The following is a 19379-nucleotide window of genomic DNA, read 5'->3' as shown; positions in this document are numbered from 1 at the left end:
ATCTTTGACATAATTTTTGCATTGGCTTCCTAATGTTTTGCTTTCCCTCTGAATTCTCTCTGAACAGAGGCTGTTGCAATGATTAGAGCAACTAAGAGCCAGAAACAATGTGGATGTGGTTGTATCAGGCCTGGGCTGGGGGGCTGGATAGGATGGAGTAAATTCTGTTCAGTCCTTCAGCTGCCTTCTCGGGAGGGGATTTCAACAGATGGCACTGGCTCCTTTTTCTTTATCTATAATTTTATTAAAATCTCTTCAGAGTGGAAACTGATCACCCGTACGAGATTTAGGGCATATTCTGTTGTTACTCTGTTTCCCTTGTTGGGTGGCCAGTCCAGCCTCATCAAGGTAAAGGGTTTGTGGTCAATGGTCTTTCGGCTGTGGCATCTGCATATGTTTAATGTCCCACCCTTCTGAGCTTTTGGTTACTACCAGTCTGCGAGCTTCTGTAAGGAGAGAGATTTATCTATACTTCTTACATAGCACGTTTTCACCTGACAGGTTTTCAGAGGGAAAAAAATTAATTATTCCAGTTGAATTGACTGAAAGATTCGAGTTCAAGAGCCTAAGCATTAGTCAGGAACCACATACAACATCCCCGCTGAGTTTCATGACGTAAAAATAACATATAAACATGGACAATAGTAGGAGAGCACGATTTACCGGACATTCCATCGCTGTGAAAGGGGACTTTCCTTTTTGCTATAAATCGGTAGCACAGGCGTCAGACCAGAACCTATGCATCCATTCTTCTATGTGGTAGGAGATCCTTGGTGAAGATATTTGGCAACGTTGAAAAGAAATTTCCCCCTTTCTTGAGCTTTTATGCTGCCTACTTACTTATGTCAATGCCTCGAACACCATATGTAGATAATGTGTGGATGAGAAGCAATTTAAAATAAGGAAGAATATAGCAGATTTCAACAGTTCTTTCTATGCCATTACATACACTATAGTATTAAAACATAACAAAAAGGAAAATTAAAAAATCTGTTCTAACAATCTGCTTCATGAATCTTGAAAGATATACAAAACAAATCACCCCAAACGAGATGTATGTCTCAGTTCCTACCACCTCAACCCAATAAAGGCAATCTCATGGGCCTGGGAATGGAGAAGTCACAAGATGTCAGCTCATCCATCCCTTTCTCTTAGACAGGACTGTAATGAAATCATCATTGACCGAGGGCTGTTAATGGCTCTGGGTGGTGAAAGCACAACAATCATTTCCATGGTTCTCCATAGAATGACCCGTGAATTGCCACCTCCTTCAAGTCCTATGGCCTAGAAACTGGGCCAAATCATGTCCCCAAGTGTCTGGTTAGTTCTGAGTGTGATGGCGGGGGACCTCACAACTCCTAAAAGACAGTGACTCTGAGCTTGGCATAATCCGTCCACGATGGGACATTCTTTCATCCTTCTGTTAAGGGATGAGGAGTTGGGATTCTTCCATGGCCTCCAGCTTTCATCCCATAGGCTGGGTGACTTGTTCACTGACCTCTGCAGAAGTCAGCTCAGAGACAGACAGGCCTGGGTTCAAATCCTGAGTCCATCACTCTTTGGTTGACTGTGTTTCCTCTATCCTATATAATGGGGCTCATACATACCTCATCTGGCTTTCGTGAGGACAGGGTGATGAAATGGACACATCATTCATTTATAGTTTTAGTGTTTCACACATGTGGCCTGAGAAGTGGCACAGGTATTAGCCTCAGCAGCCCTGTGCCCTATGATTGACAGTAACCCCCATGTGATCTTGTCAGTTGCTCTCTTGGTTAGATGAGATCCAATCAAAATTGATCTCAAAGTCACTTTCAGCTCTAAAAAAAGCAAAATTCTACAGATCATTCTAACATTGACCACAAGAGCACCCACTGGTATCTCCTTGTCTCCCCAGGCAGTCTTAGGGTCCCCTTCTCTGGTTTCTTGCTTAGCTCTATAAGGTTGGATGACTATTCTAGCAGTATAATCCCTCATGCTGTTTTATAATTGCCGGCCTTGTACCCCTAGACTATGAACTCCCTGACGAGAGCAACTGTGTTTTATTCACCTTGATATTTCTTGTGGCTTGTCAGGGCTTAGCACATAGTAGTTTCTCATTAAATATTATTTTGAATTATTCAATTTATTTACCACAACATCATTGAAAACATCTATTGGCAGCCATACTCCCTCTTTTATGGACATGGAAGAAAGAGTCCTTCTTGATTATTTCTAATGGTATAATTTCAGATAAAGGTAGCCTTCTCAGGAAACCTCAACCTTCAACTTCAGTGAAATAGGTAGACAGATGTTTATTGCACTTATGTATTAAGATAGGAATGATTTTAGCATTCTTGTGAGGGTAGATGTTCTAACTTGAAGTTTATTCATTCATTAAAAAGTTACTAAGTGCCAACTATTTGTCACATATACTACTAGGCACTGGGAAGACAGATAATGGAGTAGAATAAAAAACTTGTCTCAGTTTTAGATTTAGCTATCATTTGAATTTGGAATTTAATAAACTAAATTTAGTAACCACCCTTCTTTATTTGTTAAAGGTAATAATGATTGCTTTGTATATCTCAAGAGGATATTATGGGGGGGATCCCTGCGTGGCTCAGTCAGTTAAGCGTTTACCTTCAGCTCAAGTCACGATCCCAGGGTCCTTGGATCGAGTCCCACATTGGGCTTCTAGCTCATTGGGGAGCCTACCTCTCCCTCTGCCTGCTGCTTCCTCTGCTTGTTCTCTCTCTCTCTCTCTCTGACAAATAAACAAATAAATAATCGTACAAAAATTTTTTAAAAAGAGGACATTACAAGTATTCCAGGAGATTTTGGATGTGAACCTTATTGATAAACTACTAAATTCAGCTTAAATAAATGCAATTATCGACCTTCCAGATACTTCCCTTCTCTTAGCTAACTTGGTTTAGAGTCAATAGCTGCTTGAAAACCTAATACGTGCATAATTTTTTCTATATTTCAGGACAATAGAATACTGTCAGAAGACAGGTTTAAAAGCAAGTTTCGATGGCCTCACTTTTCTTTAATTTATTGCTACGTCCCTTAGACCACCGTGCTCTGTCCACTCTTAGACAAGTAAAAACTATGAGCTGCCTTGTTCATATTCATGCTGTCTCAAGTGTAAATTCTCAATCACTAACTTTTCCCCCCTTGTATATGTTTGGCACTCAAATTCTTTGCATTTTAAAAATGCTTGACCAGCATTTTATGTCTCTCCTGCATCTTTCCAGAGAAATATTAGTGTTAATTGTTGAAAATCCTCACGCTCAACTTCTTTTAAAACTGAAAAAGACTGTAGAAATAGCATGATCCTCTCCTCATTCGGCTGGGAAAGCCAAGGCCTTGAGAAAAGACATGTCCTTAAGAGGGATTTGCAGTACAAGGAGCTTGGTGTTTGATGTCAGACATTTCTATGTGACTTTGGGACTGTGTCTTAATCTCTCCGATCTTGTGTAAACTATCTGAAAAATAAAATTAATTCCCAATCACAAAACTATTGTATGACTGGCACGAAATGGGAGTCAACACTCCTCTAGGCCCTGGGGCCCGGTCCCCCAGGGAGTACATGGCAGAGTCAGGGTAGGGATCCAGTTCTTTTTTCTTTTCTTTTCTTTTCTTTTCTTTTCTTTTCTTTTCTTTTTTTTTTAGAGGTAACTCGAGATCTTTTATTCAGAGAAGAGAATACTCTATGATAACCATAAGAATTGCTTTTAGTTTTCTGAAGGATTATCAGCTAAAATAGGAAATGGATGAGGTTACATATAAAATATCATTAAGGTGCATGGAAGATTTTAGGAAGAAGGTTTTTTTCTGTTTTAGTTTACTACCTTTCTTCTTTTTTTTTTTAATTTTAATTTTTTTTTTTATTATATTATGTTAGTCACCATACAGTACATCCCCGGTTTCTGATGTAAAGTTCGATGATTCATTAGTTGCGTATAACACCCAGCGCACCATGCAATACGTGCCCTCCTTACTACCCATCACCACCAGGACTCTTGAGTCCCAGGCTGCTTTCTACTCCCCTGTTCTCTCCCCCACTCCCCTCCCCAACATGCCTGGAGATATTTAGCCCTGGTTTGGAACGACAATATCCCTGCTTTGTCTCCCTCAGAGGGACACTCAGTCAGAAGAATCCTGGGAACATCCGGACAAGGAGGCATTGTCCTTTGCAAACACATTTCTTTTTCATTTAAATGTCTTACACAAAGATTAGTTTAAAAAATACATCTCAACTAACTGCATAATAAGAGCCAAATGCATTTTACCAACCCAAAAAGTCTTGCCATGGTGAGTACAAGTTGATGTACAAGAATTTAGAGATGGAAGGGACTTGACTTTTTATTAGGAGTCAGATTAAATAAGTCCTCACTTCCACCTCTAAAACCTTCAATTTCATCTCTGTCTAGGGATGTGTGGCAATTTCTTTTCTGAGCTGATCTTCTGAATAGTCTTTCTGAGGGCTCTAACTTTACCTTTTGTTTTTTCTATGCTTTTACATGAAGTCTTCTGTGTAGAAAATTATCATGACTATTCACATTGAAAGATTCTCGGGGTGTGGTATTTCAATTGCTTACTTAAGTATATCAAAACAATTCTTTGTATAGGATACCTGTGGGTTCAGCTTCTTTATCTTGGGTTTGGAATTTTCACTGTATGACTCTGCCTGGCAGGTTGATTTTGCTTCACTAGCACTGAAGGGTGCAAACCACTGAACTCTTTCATACTGATTCAGAGGTCCTCAGCTCACATTCACTGTCTTCAGTTAACTCTTCAAGGGCGTGGAAATGAAAGGCAGGCTTACCCTCACATTTCTAACCCAGCAGGGATGACAGGGTCAGGATGAATAGCTGAGTGTCATCTGAGAAGCCTGGCCACCAATCTTCCCAATGCCACTCTGGGTGCGTACTGTGGACGCCATTTTGTAGATGGGGGAGCAGTACCTAAGACAGCCAGCTTAGTTCCAAACCTGTACCATGAAGTCTCAGACTTGAAATGGAAAGTCAGGGACCATGTTTCTTGTTTCCTCTGTATCTTTGGTGCTTATTGTCACACAGTAAGTGGTGGATAAATACCTAGCCAATGAATACCTGTATTGCTAAAGATCCCTATTTGGTTCCATGTGCTCTTCAAAGGTGGGATAAATACCTAGTAAACCGAAAAATGAGACCCCTTACTGTCAGGAGGTTTAAGAGACCTGTGTGTGGGGGTTTCTTGCCCCTGACCTCATTGTTTGCAAGTGATGTCAAGGGGTGGGGCTACAGTTAGGATTCCTTTGGAATCAGAGTTCTGGGTGAGAGTAAGGTGAGGGTTCCCTGTTCCCAGCACTAGGCTTTATAGTTGAGCACTGGTTCTTGAGCTCTGACATGTGCTGCCAAGCCTGGGACATTAGGGACTGAAGTTCCTTTGTTCTGAGAGGATGAGTCTTGTCAAGGAGGGTGAATAGAGTCTGCTCTTGCTTTGGCTCCAGCAGCCTCCTGCCTATAGAAGTGTTTTCCTTCTCTTGGGCTAGGCTGAGCTTCATTTCAGAGAGGCATAAACAAGTCTGAAATCCTCAGGGGATCTGGCACAGGAAAATGAAGTCATTTTACATTTGCGGCGTGATTCAAATTGGAATTGCACAAGTCAGAACGACAGGATGCTGGAGTTCTTTGTTTAGCCCTTCTGTGCTTCAGGAGGCGAGTTTTCTCCAGCTTCCTGGAGGGAGGAAGTGGATATGTATGGAATACCCATTTGCATTATATAGTCTTCAAGGTTCTTTTCCCTTACATAAAACATTCAGCCTAAATCTTACATTCAACTCAGTAAAAGGCAAAACAAGGAGCCATTGAGTCCTTGCAGTGGGACTGACTTTGCCATCCGCCTTGGTGTCAGCGGGGACAGGGCTCAAATTCCTTCCTGCAAAAACTCTTACTTCATCCAGCTGGGGGAGGGGAGTGGGAAACTGATGAAATCGTCTTTGGGTTTGGACTCAACCACCAGACAAGGTAGTGACAGGGATGTTAATTTCTCCAGGTCCCCTCTCTTCTCCATTTGGTCTCAGGTGGTTTATTTTGTACTTCAGTAGCTTTCAAATATTTCCTGCTCTGGCTGCTACCTCCTGGGACTTTCACTCCACTCTCTGCAGCCTTAGGCAATAGCAGATGCCTCTACTTTTTCTTTCTCATCTTGCTGCTGGATCTCTGCTCTCACCCTTCACTGGGTGCTCATTCATCACATCCTTTATGCTACCATATTTAACAAGCACAACATCCCGATGGATTGGATGTCACTCTTACCTTACAGGGAAGAATCTGAAGTGGGAAGACAATGAGTAAGTTGCTCAGAATTGCATAGCTGGCAAAATAAGGAGCCATCTCCTGTCAGCTTATAAATACTCTCCATACTCTTTCACCAAATCGTGGCATGCTTGGACACTTACAGGTCTTTATTCTGCAATAAAGTTTAGCCCACTGTGTTAGCCAGCTCGGACTGTAATAAAATACTATAGACCAGGGGGGTTAAAAACCAGACACTTATTTCGCACAGCTCTGGAAGCAGGGAAGTGACATTTCACCTCCTAAAAGGCAATGCTGAAGCATTGCTGCTGAGCATTTTTCCATGACTGTCCCTTCCAGAGGAAAGCTCTACAAGGAAGCCCTTGGCACAGCTGGCCACAAACTCATTTCACAAGGTCCAGGTGCTGGCAGATTCAGTTCTTGGTGAGGGCCCTCTCCTGGCTTGTAGACAGCCATCATTTTGCTGTTGACTCACATGGCCTTTCCTTGGTGTGTACAAGTGGGAACAATGGGGAGATCTTTCTCTTCTTCTTATAAGGGCACTAATCTCATCATGGGGTTCCCACCCTGATGACCTCATTGAATTCTACTTACTTCCCCACGTCTCTACCCCAAATGCACAGGAGTGGGGGTTAGGGCTTCAGCATATGAATTTGGGGATGACACAAACATCTATAACACCAACTATTTCTATTTTTATCATTCTCTGAAAATAAAATAAGGAACTTGGCATTTTCTTCTAGGGCTGCATTAGAAGATGTCTCTGTGGACTCCCAAATGCGGTATCTGTCTGGTTCTCCATACTGATATTCGGGGTACAGAGCTGAAGTTTGCTACTATCCTAAGGGTTCTTTTCTTGCCTGCCCAGGGAGCTGTCTCCAAGAGTACTTTATTCCCTTGCTTCCAACCACCAGTCTCAAGGTTACCTCCACCCTTTCTTCCAGAATGCTGAGCAGATCCTTGTGCAAATAGCAGTCCTTGTCTCTCTTGCATAAGCCAGACTAAAAGAAGTGAATTTGTAGACATGATTTTCTCCTTGCCTAGTTACAGTTTCCCGAGGTCGAATTCTGCTGCTCAGAGAATTTGGATAAACTAGCTTCTCCTCCAAGTATCTGCTTATCCACCCAGAAGAGAGGTAAGCGGAAGGAAGTCTGCTTCTTCCTCCTTTCAACCCTAACACTTAGACATGCATTTGTGTACAAATAAACTAATTTGGGAGAGCAGAAGGGCAAGGAAGGGTAAAAAAATCTGCCTTTTTGAAATGAATCAGCATTGTGTTTGTATAGCCATACAAATTGCCCCAAATGGCATACTGTTTCAAAACAGTCCGGATGCTTTTTTAGATGTAAAATGAATTGGTGGCTGGTTGTGCCAAGGGCCTCTTTGTAGAGCTTTCCTCTGGAAGGGACAGTCATGGAAATGCTCATTGCCTTTTAGGAGCTGAAATGTCATTGACCACAAACAAAATAGGTCCCTTTACTTTTTGCATAACCCAGGCATGTGGTTTGGAAGAGAAATAATTCATTTAAATCCCTCCTGGCCTTGAATTTTGCATACAGCAAACTGAATTCCATTCAGTTTACCTGAGGTTGACTATGAACTTACTTGGGCTTGGGCCCTCTGCTAAGTGTTATGGACACAGTGACAGATAAGATGCTGAACTGGCCCTTGAGTTGCTCCTGGTCTGGAAGGAGAATCAGGTACATATTACAAAGTACAGAGATCAGTCTTATCCTCACGGTAGGACAACATAGACAGCTTGACAAGGGAGTGTGTTTCAAGGTTCCGGAGAAACCAAGAGAGACTTCAAGGGGACAGTGGTAACAATTGGGACATGAAGGGTATGGAAGTGTTCACCCAGCAGGAGGGGTGAAGCATGGGTGGGACATCCGACCATGTTCCAGACAAGGGAACACTGTGCAGAAACGTGCAGAATGGTAAAAAAAAAAAAAAAAGTCTTGCATGCTGATGGAACAGTGTTGGGTGTGTGGAGAGAGAGGTCAGAACGGTCACAAAGGCCAGGATTGCTGCTGAGGGCTCCGTGTGCCATGCTTGGGAATCTGGACAATGCCATTTTGTGATGCAAAGCCAAAGGCTATTTTATCAGCCCAGAAAATACACAAACAAAATGTGTGGGGAAAATGGTGGAGAAAGCTGGGTTTAAGATGTCTGAAAGGCAAGATTTGTAGCCAGTGACCCAAGACTCCTTTGGGAGACTATTCCAGTTGCCCAGGGAAGAAACGAAGAACCCCCACAGGAGGGTGCAGGAGGGATGTAGGAGAGCCTGAGAAATGGGAGAAAAGGAGGACTGACAGTTACCAGCTGGACGATGGATGCAAGGCAGAGGGGTGCTGGAGAGCCAGCAGATCTCAAGTCCACACATGAGCAGGACTGAAGCTCTGAGAACCCCTGGGTTCTGTGGCAAGCCTGTTCACTCCTTGCGGTGGGATTATGGCTGTCCTGGGACACCTGCATCAGAGATCCTTCTCTTAACGTCTGGCTCCCTCCCATCGCCTTTGCAGACAGATACCCCAGTACTAAGTGAATCAGAGCCTGCATGGTAATTTTCCTCTGACTTCAGACTAGTCATAAATTTTGGAGTTCTTCCACAGTGAACTTTCACATCCTGCACAGAACACTCTGGCCCTCAAACTCAGCCCTACACCATTTGGTGAGGACTTTGGTGAAAATTCAAGGTCTAAGCTTATGACACAATATTTTTCCTGGTCTGTTCATCCTTGGCACCGTCTGGGATTAGCATATTGGAACAGGCGGTTCTACTCTATTCAATCACACGGACACCCTCTGACACCGAACTAAATCAGATCACCCACTCCCAGGTCACATTCTGGATCCTATATCTGTGAGGGACAACAGACCCAAGTGCATCCCTACGAGTGCATGCAAATCACCATGCTCACATACATTCAAATTGCTTTTTAAAAACAAAGACCATGAAAACCAGAGCTGTAAAAGTATGTGAATCATCAACGCAGAAATCTTCCCTCCAGGCATGCCTGACACCGTGTTCCTTCCCGGATGCTCTTCCTTCACAAATTATGGAGTCTGCTGACATCCTTCTGGGGAAAGGATTATCTGATTCCACAGGCAGTTCAGAATAACATGTAAATGTCATTTAGCTGAGCGATTTCTACATGGATCAAAAGACACACTCAAGTTACTAACTATGATAGCCAAACCCTTTATTGCAATAAAATCACAGCAAACCCACAGAACTCTCCCAACTGAATTAGCACCAGTGCGGTGTGGGAGTCATTCAGACATTCCTTCCAGGTTAGTAGACTATTTGCAATTCAGCTTTTTTTTTTTAAACTGATGAGCATGTTATATAACTACCACCAGCCATGGGAGAAGCTAGAATCCAAGGCTTGTCAAAATTTTCCACCGAGTGCTCGAAGCCAACAGGAGAGAGTAAATGAATACCTTGCTTTATGGTGACACGGCTGAGACTGCCCTCCCGGAAAATGCCAGAAGGAGAAGCAGTCTAACACAGAGGTTAAATTTATGGGCTTTGGAGGTGGGCAGTCTCGTGTTTGGATCCTGGTACATTTAAGAGCTATGTGGCCTGGGCAGTTCCTTTCCCCTCAATCAGTTCTTTTGTGCTTGTTTGTTTGTGGGTTTTTTTTTTTTTTTTGGTGATATTTTATTATTTAAGTATAGTTGACATAGAATATTGTATTAGTTTCAGGTGTGCAACTGGCCTCTCTGTTTTCATGCTTGTCTGCTTCAGTGATTTTATCTTCCGCTTGGGTTTCTCTGAGGCTTACCTGAGTTGATACATGTCACACACTTAGCACGGAGTATAAGGACTCAGTAAATGGAAGCTAGCATTCCAAAACAGAATTGTACGTTCCAAGTTTCCTTTTAATTCAGGCAATGCTGTATTTTACTCTATATCTGTATTTCTTTTTTTGTTTGTTTGTTTGTTTTTAGGAAATGATGTTTTCTCCGAAATTTCCAGTAGAACTGGCCTTCCTGACAGAGGCGCCACGATTGTGCTTGGCTTCACATAAACCCTGGCATACTGCCACAAACCCCAAGAAAGACATCACCCTGATTTGAGAAACAGTCACACTGGAGAAAAGGCAGTGGTGCCTCATTGACAGGTCTCCCTGTGGATTTATTGTTATTCGTTTTCTGGATAACTGAATGGAAACCAATCCTTGTAGGTAAAGGTACTGGGAATGGGTTCCCGAATTCTCTTGACCTAATGGGGTAAGATCAAGGGAAAGATGGGTGTCTACACCTGCTGGTGGCTTTCTTGTTTCTCAGAACTTTGCTGGTAGATCTTACGTCACCAGCTGAGGCTCCTGGAGGACTCCCGCTCAGCACTATGAGGAACAATGGCTGTTGTCTGGATCTGGAGACGCAGAAGGTGGAGGAGACTGTGGTGATGTAGGTGGCTTGTGTCTGAGAAGGAGAACTCCAGCCTCAGAGTCAGGGCACCTGGGCCCTAGGCCTGGCTCTCTTGGAATTGATCTGTAGGTTTGCACAAGCCCCTTCTCTTCTCTGGATTGTTTTTCCACGTGGATGATGAAGGGATGGGGTCTAACTTGGATAATCTCTACTTGTCCCTTCTGAGGACAGAAGCTTTCAAGGAACTTGAAGCTCCAAAACTTCAACCATGCACACAGAGCCTAGGACTTGTGTGATTAAAGGAAGTTAACTCCTTTTCTTACGGAGAACATAAAGTATAAATCGTTTCTCGTGGTTGTGGCTTGCCACCAAAATTAGACATTCGATTTTTTTTTCAATGCACACCTATTTTTGTCCAAGAATTATTCTGAGAACCATTCTAACATTACTTAACTTAAACATCCCTGCCATCCTGTAAGTTTATCTCATTTGACACGTAAGACACTGAAGCTCAGAGGAGTTTTATAACGCTCATGTGGTTACGCAGTTAGTAAGGAGTTAACGTAGGATTCAAACTCAGATTCATTTGATTTTAGAGCTCATGCCCTTGACTAATTCTTTAGAAATCTGATTTCAAAGAGGCTGACTCTGTGGCACACGTGCTCTGGGAGCCTGTGATAGGTCTACTTATCTCTGCTGGTTTTTACTTTCAAAAAGCCACTCCATGGTGAGGCGATGGGTCAACATTCTTGTGCTCTGTCAATCTGGATCTCGATCTGATCTTTGTCCCCATCACCGGTCATGCCTTTGTCACTGCATGCTAGGAAGTCCACAACGTGAATATGTGTATTCACACCACAGACCGGATCCCAGGCACATGGCTTCCCAGTGACGGGCACGTGGTAGGTACCCAGTGGGAAATGCCTATTATTGAATCACATGAAAGCATAAATCCCTGGGATATTGAAATGGGATAGCAATTCTAAATATAAATCTAATTAGTTTGTATTCAAGGAACAATGTCATTTCTATGAAGAAGTCTAAAAATAAACAGTGAAATCTTTTTTTCTGAATCAGGAGTAAACCCAACAAAAACACTGACCACAATCGCATCATTCCAGCCATGGCTTCGTTTCAATATCCGTTTGGCTCCTTTGGCGTCTGGTAGTTTACAGTGGTGACCATGGATCACACAAAGGATGGAGTGTTTAGAATACAGCTGAGTTGAGCACATTCGTTCTGGAAGTGTCAGCGTCAAGGGCTTAGAAATCAAACCTGAGGCTTTTGCCCAGGAGGTTTGGGGGAAGTGTTCTTAATGCTGAATTTCAACTCAAGGAAACGGGGGGCTTAGAGAAGGCTCACACATTCTTCCTGAAATCAGATTTCTCTTAGAAGATGCCATTTGAATATATTAAGGATAAATATCCTGAAAACATATGGATTGAATTTCCCATGAAACGCACATGAGTTTTGATATTAAGGGGGCACATAGTTCAGAAAGATAATTTGGCCTCTGCGAAAACCAGCATATTTAAAATATCCTTCCAAATCTTTTGCCAAAACCCAGAGCCACTAGATTCTTTACCCATAGCAGCCTCTGCTTTAGCCAGTATCCCCAGCAGCCCGGCCAAATGAAACAGAGAACCAGAATCTTCGGAGACGGATGCTTGCCAGTCTCAACCCAGACTATATGTTCAAGGGCTTCTGGCTCTCTGAGCCAAGAGCACAATTCGAAAATGCTGGAGTCTTTTAGCATCTCTGCTTCGGGTTACTGCGAGAGACGGCGCTGTGAAAGCTGCCAGGCCGAGAACAGGACCCATGCTGTAGACTGCAGAAACCTCACGTCCTCCTGCAGCGCCAAGTTCTTCCCACCCCAGACAGCCTGTGTGAGGACAGAAAACAAGAGCTATTGTCAGATTAATAGCTCTCCCTACAAAAGTATGGCAGGTGGCAAGATGCTTGGCCATTGAGCTCCAGCCAAAACATGTCACATTTTTTCCTCGCGGGAGAGGCGCTGGGAAGCCACTGTGAGTCAGAGTGAGGGGCGGCAGGGGAGGGACTGCTGTTTGAGCACCTTGCCTGTCGCTGAGGAGAATTAGTCAATTCTTGGAAAGAGGGACGCACTCTTCCTGCTCTGCTACCCGCTTCCAGATTCTCCTCTCAGCTTTGGAACGGAGAACTAGCAGTCTCATAGAAGACGCTTTATTTAATTCTGTTCATGTATGTTGGGCCCTGCGAAGAGATAGATACATTCTACCCGCTCTCTCCCCTTGGAAGACTTATGGGTTTTGAGCAAAACTCCCCCGAATGTGTTACAGAATGCTAGTCTCTGGAGACGAATGGTGACAACAGTGTGCCACCTCTCCAAGTGTTAGGAAATGTTGACTTCTCTGTCATCCTTCATGGAGGTAACAGTAATATGTGGTCACCATATGAAAGGCTTCGAGAAGTTCTCCAGTAAAGTAATGAGCTTAGCTTTAAATGGCTTTCTCAGATTTTTAATGACCAGTTAACTCCCTCCCCCCCACACACACACTTTATTCCCCATGGCAATTTCCCACAGCCACTTTGGGAAATAATAGCCCGTGGCGAAGAGCCAAAATTACGCTTTCATGAGACAAATAGGACTTAAAGCTAATCACTAAGTATGGAGTTAGTCAGAAAGCCTCTCTTGAAGGGATGACATTTTAAGCAGGCTTTGAGAGATGAATGCTGAGGTCTGAAAGCGTCTGCACAAAATTCATATGTTGAATCCAACCGCAAAGGTGATGGTATTGACAGGTGGGGTTTTGGGGAGGTGCTTAAGTTATGAGGGTGGAACCCTCATGAAAAGATTAATATCTTATAAAAGAGACCCCAGAGAGCTCCCTTGCCCCTCTCACCACGCGAGGACACAGAAGGTGCTGTCAGCCAGGAGGCCGGCCCTCAGCGGTTACCACATCCAATGCCCTGGTACCTCAGTAGCAGGCTGGACTTTCCAGCCTCCAGTACTATGAAAAATAAATTCATGTTGGTTGTAAGCTAACCAGTTTGTGGTATTTTGTTAGAGCAGCCCAAATGGACTAAGACAAGTGAAAGTTTTCCAGACACAAAGCAAGGGAAGGGTATTTCAAAGGAAAAAAGTATGTGCAAACTCCAGGGCATGCTTCTCTCACAAGGCACGAACGTGCACACGTCGGCAGTTTGGGGGAATGGGTGGGAAGATCTGCAGAGGTGATGCTGGAAAGGGCTAGAACCAAATCTTGAGTTTCTTAGATGCCACTCCAATGTTTTGAGTTATAGGTAAATAGTAAAACATGGAAAGACAGTTCTCTCCAAGTTCATGTTCCTCGTGTTCAACACCACGTCCTTCCTCATGCATTGTACAGTGAACTCTTCTCTACTGCATTCATTCAAAGCCAGAAAATCCAACTTTGTGTATAATGAAAGCTTCTGAAGACAGTGAGGCGTGGCTCCCAGTGTTTTAGCGGCATTCACCTCAAGAGTTTCCTGTTGGTGCCTGGGACGGGGGAAGCAAACTTACTAGAAACGTCTAAGCAGGGACACGCTGAGGGGGGCTTAACCGTCTGCACTAGGAATGTTGAAGAGTGAGACAAAGTGGAGGGGGGAACCCACACAGGGGAACTGAGATGGTCCAGGAAGGAATGAAGCCACGGTGGTGAGCCTGCTGATAGATAATTCAGTGGTTCCAAGCTCTATCGGGCACAAGGAGCTCTAGAGAGGGACTTCCTGGAGTCAGGACGACTGGGGTTTTGTTCCAGCGTGAGCACCCTTGTTATGTGATCTTGGGCAAAAGGTTTCCCTGCAAAGTGAAGAGGGTAGAACATTCTAGTTCCAATGTACCAGCAATTTCTGGTAGCTAGTGGTCAGCATTCAATTAAAAGTTAGAAGCAATAATGGATTCAAGAGGTCACAGACTGAAGGGGAATAAGTTAGCTATTGGGTGCTTGACACCATTCCGTGCATTTTGCATGCAGGTGCCCCCAGTTCTCACAACTCCTAAATGAGAGAGGTAGGGTTTGGTAACAAGTCCGTGTGATTGCAAAGCCCCTGGCTTTTTTTTTTTTCTTTTCTTTTGACTGCATCACATTGTCCCGAAAGAAAGTATATTGAGTGCTCCAGAGTGGACTGAGGAACAGAATGGTCTGCCCTCTGAAGTCATGGAACAGGGACACGATGGAAAATGCTGCAGCTAAGTGTTTCCTAATTGGGCTTCTGGGCCCAGCAGTGTGACATCATACATAGCCTGCTTGCAAGGAGTGGCTCGAGAGTTCAGCCATTGGGGTCAACAGCAGCAAACGAGAGGGCACGCAGGTGAGCTGGAGGCCCCCGTCATTCTCTCCCACTGATGTCAAATGGGGCCGGCTTTCCTTCAGCCTGGCCAGCTCAACCCCCTGAAACTTGTTCAGTTTAACTCCACTGTGAAGAACGGCCAGGGGGAGAGAAGCCAAGTGGCTAATTTCAGATTCAGTCTGCACAACTTCGTGGAAACACTGCAGAGCTGGCTTATCTGAGCAAACCTGCGGTGCCACTTACGTGGGAAGTAGATTTGTCTGCTTGGGCTGCGTGACAAAATACCACAGCTGGGCGGTCTCAACACCAGACATTTATTTCTCACCGTCTTGGAAGCTGGAAATCCATCCTGTAGGCAGGCTGGGTTTCTCCTGAAGCCTCTCTCTTTCGCTAGCAGACAACCATCTTCTCAGTGCGTCCTCGCCATGGCCTTTCCCCATAAATGTGCATCCTTGATGTATCTTCTCCGTCCTCTTCTTCCTCTCCTTTTAAGGATTTTATTTATTTATTTATTTATTTATTTATTTATTTATTTATTTGAGAGAGAGAGAGAGTGAGCAGAGGGAGGGGCAGAGGGGGAGAGAGAGAATCTCCAGCAGACCCCACTGAACGCAGAGCCTGATGCAGGGTTTTGATCTCATGACCCTAAGATCATCACCTGAGCTGAAACTAAGAGTCGGACACTTAACCGACTGAGTCACACAGGTGCTCCTCTTGTTCTTATAAAGACATCAGTCCTGTGGGATTAGGGACCCATCCTATGACCTCGTGTAATGTTAATTTACCTCCATAAAGATCTTATCTCCCAATGCAGTCACACTGGTGGTTAGGGCTTCAACATAAGGATTTTTGCAGAACACAATTCAGTCCATAACAGGAAGAAAGGTGTTACAGAGGAATTTCCATTGCAAACACATTTAAATGGAACAATCATGAAGCCAGTTAGCAATGGGAAGTGATTTAGAGACACTTATAACAGTAGTTCTCAACTCTGGCTGCACATGGATCACTTGGGGAACTTTCTAAAAATAATAGTGCCTAGGCCCAAACCTAGACTAATGAGAATCTCAGACTTTGGTGTATTAGTTAGGGTTCTCGAGAGAAACAGAAAGATACACTTCTTGATGTAAGACATAAGGTACTCTGTGTGTGTGTGTGTGTGTGTGTGTAGATAGATAGATAGTTGGATAGATAGACAGATAGTTGAGAAGGACATTTATTAAAGGAATTGGCTCATATGAATGTGGGGAGTGGCAAGTCCCAGTCTGCAGGGCTGGAGACCCAGGGAGGAGTTATTGCTGTAGCTTGAGTCCAAATGCAGTCTGGATGCTGGAGTCCCTCTTCCAAGGACCTCAGTCTGGTTGTTTTGTTTGGTTTTTAAAGATTTACTTATTTATTTGAGAGAGAGAGAGAGAGAGTATGCATGCAGGGGGGGATGGGGAGGGGCAGAGGGGAAGGGAGAGGGAGGGAATCTCAAGCAGACTCCCCACTGAGCACGGAGCCTGATGCGGGGCTCGGTCTCAGGACCCTGAGATCATGACCTGAGCCGAAATCAATAGTCAGATGCTTTACTGACTGAGCCACCCGGGTGCCCTTCAGTCTGTTTCTGATGAAGGTCTTCAACTGATTGGATGAGGCCCACCCCCCATTATGGAGTTCGATCTGCTTCACTCAAAGTCTGCTGATTTCAATGTTAATCTCATCCAAAAAATATCTTCACAGAAATACCCAGACTGATGCTTGGCCAATTATCTGGGTGCTGTGGCCTAGCCAAGTAGACACATAAAAGTAACCATCACAATTAGTATTCCTTAATAGCTCCCCTGGTGGTTCCAATAATCAGTCGGGGCTGAGAACCACTGATCTAGAACCAGGGCTTACAGAGCCTGACATGTATGTACGATTCAGTGTGATAACCTGGGTTCTTTTCATCCTGCCGAGTCATATGAGCCAGGTTCTCCACCGGTTCCACACTTTCTAATCTCTCCTTTTCAGGCACTGGTTTTCACCTTTGCCTGCGCACTCTAATTTCCTGGGGAGCTTTAAAAATGGTAATGCCCAGGTTCCACCACTGGAGATTTTGATTAACTTTGTAGGGGGTAATCAAAATTGCAAATGCAAAATGCAGCCTGCACATCAAGGGTCTGAAACCTCCCAGGGAGATTCCAGAAAGCAGCCAGGGCTGAGAACACTCATCCAAGTAGTTTCATATATATATTTCAGCCTTCCGTTCAGGTTGGGTTCATGAGAAACCGACTTTGTACGCTGTCATTTGTTTGTGAATCTTGCCTGATATGGGACCCTGGGATTGCAAATGCGTCCGCATTTCCTTGATTGGAAAATTATATATATTATAAAGCACTTTGCAATGCCGTTAACAACTTAGACACCTTATGCATACATATTTATTCCTTCTTGAACCTTTAATTGACTGATTTTCACACAGTGCCCTGCAGGCATTTCACCGAGTCCCACGGGAGAGACAGAGGTGAAGAGATGGGAGTCACCGCCTAAGGAAGTGACTGGTGAATAGGGAAAGCAGACATTACTGTCCCCATTATAAAAACGTGGTAAATGCTGGAGTGGGAGGAGGGACCAGATCCCTTGGATTCCAGGGTATTTCTCAAGGTGGGACAGGCAGTGGGAGGGGCACCAGATCCAGAAATAAGAGCTTCATTAAAGGTGGAGAGATATGACAGCTGATGGGGCACTCAGGAAATGGCAAGTCGTCTGATGCTGTTGAGTCACAGTTCATGAGAGGGGCGGCTGGAAAGGTAGCTTGAGATTAGATGATAAATGGCCTGGGAACCCAGACTATGGAGTTCAAACTGTTACTATAAATCCTGAAGTTTTTCCATGAGAGATAATGTTTACCAGCATCTGAACAAAAATTCCCTGAAAACAAGCAAAGGACAGCATCAGGAGCAGGGAGGGCAGACTCCAAAGAATTTTCTAGAAAACTTCCAGGTAAACAATGATGAGGACCTGAACTTGGGACTTGGCATTGGGCACGGAGAGAACAGAAGAGTGGGACAGCAGGCAGGAGGTGAGCCTGTGTCGGTGGCAGAGCTAGGATTTCAGTCAAGGTCTTGGCTTGCATTTCATAGATGTGCATGGGTTTGCCTTTGGTAGGTCTGTACGCACACTCAGACACACACAACCGAGGACAGAATATGTACCAGGCAGTGTGCTGGGTGCTGGGGACACAGAGGTAGACGCGTCTGGGCGTCGTTGTGCTTGCAGCCATGGTCAGCACATGAGCATGAGGAGAAAGGCGGGACAGGTCATCATGGGAGCAAGTGATAGAGAAGGGCAGTCCACACAGAGGGACAGGGACAAGGGAAATGTCCCCCAGAGAGGAAATCTGAGTCGAATCTGGGACAGAGCTGGAGTGGAAGAGGAAAGGGGCAGATGGGTGAGGGAAGTTGGTCTCAAACAGCCAGAGTGGCAACATGCTCCCTGAGCAGCCCAGACCCACCACCCTCTGCCTCCCTCGTGGGACTGAAGGTCCTGCGCTCTGCCCCAGGGACGCCTCACTCATCCATTTCTGAGACACACCCACAGAGTATCAGAACACTCACACTGGAAAAGGGCTTCAGGGACCCCCATTTCAACCCCTCAATTTTCAAAGAGAGCAAATAAAACCCTGGAGAAAGAGACTGTTTAAAAATAATACAGCAATTGAGGACAGGAATTCAGATGTCCTGTTCCCCAGTCCGATGTCTTTTTGAGTATGGCTCGTGCATTTCTTATACCTGAGCCTCATATCAAAGGCACTCTGGGTCTAAAACTTCTTGCCAACTGTTTTATTCAGGTTATCCCACCGTGTGCTCATTGATAATTATTGGATTCTGACAACTGTAGCAAACCGAATCTCTTTTCCCAAAATGCCCTGCATGCTTTGGAATAAGCCTATTCATCTCTTTCTTTCAGGACGTAGCATTAATTCTCTCATGTCTCAAGTGTCATTATTCTCTTTTTCCTGGGGCACAAATGAACTCAAGCATTGAATTGCTTCATCATTCCAGATACTAAAAGTTTAATTGCAGACGTTTTCAGGCCAGTGCATTTCCTTAGCCTCCGGCAGCCTCTGCCAGAGGTGGGCTTCAGGGCACAGGGAGGACCTCCCCTCTTCGCCTCCACCTGGAATCGTGCTGTACTGACACTCTCTGAGCCGACTGTGCTGTCTATCCATGCTGTCATTTCCTCCTGACAATAATTCAATGTGGGAACCCGTATCCCCATTTTCCAGGTAAGAAAACCGAGACTCCAGGAGGTAAAGCCCTACCCACGTGTGCAGTGCAGAAAGGAATGAACAGTACCTCAGGCTACTCGGTCCCTTGGATCTGATGGGAGATGCTCTAGTTAAGGTGAATTTATCATTTTATCCCATTTGGCGGGGGGGGGGGGGGTTTTTTGGGG

This window comes from Ailuropoda melanoleuca, chromosome 4 (genome assembly GCF_002007445.2).
Source record: "Ailuropoda melanoleuca isolate Jingjing chromosome 4, ASM200744v2, whole genome shotgun sequence".
In the NCBI taxonomy this organism is placed as follows: Eukaryota; Metazoa; Chordata; class Mammalia; order Carnivora; family Ursidae; genus Ailuropoda; species Ailuropoda melanoleuca.
This window is presented reverse-complemented; position numbering follows the sequence as displayed.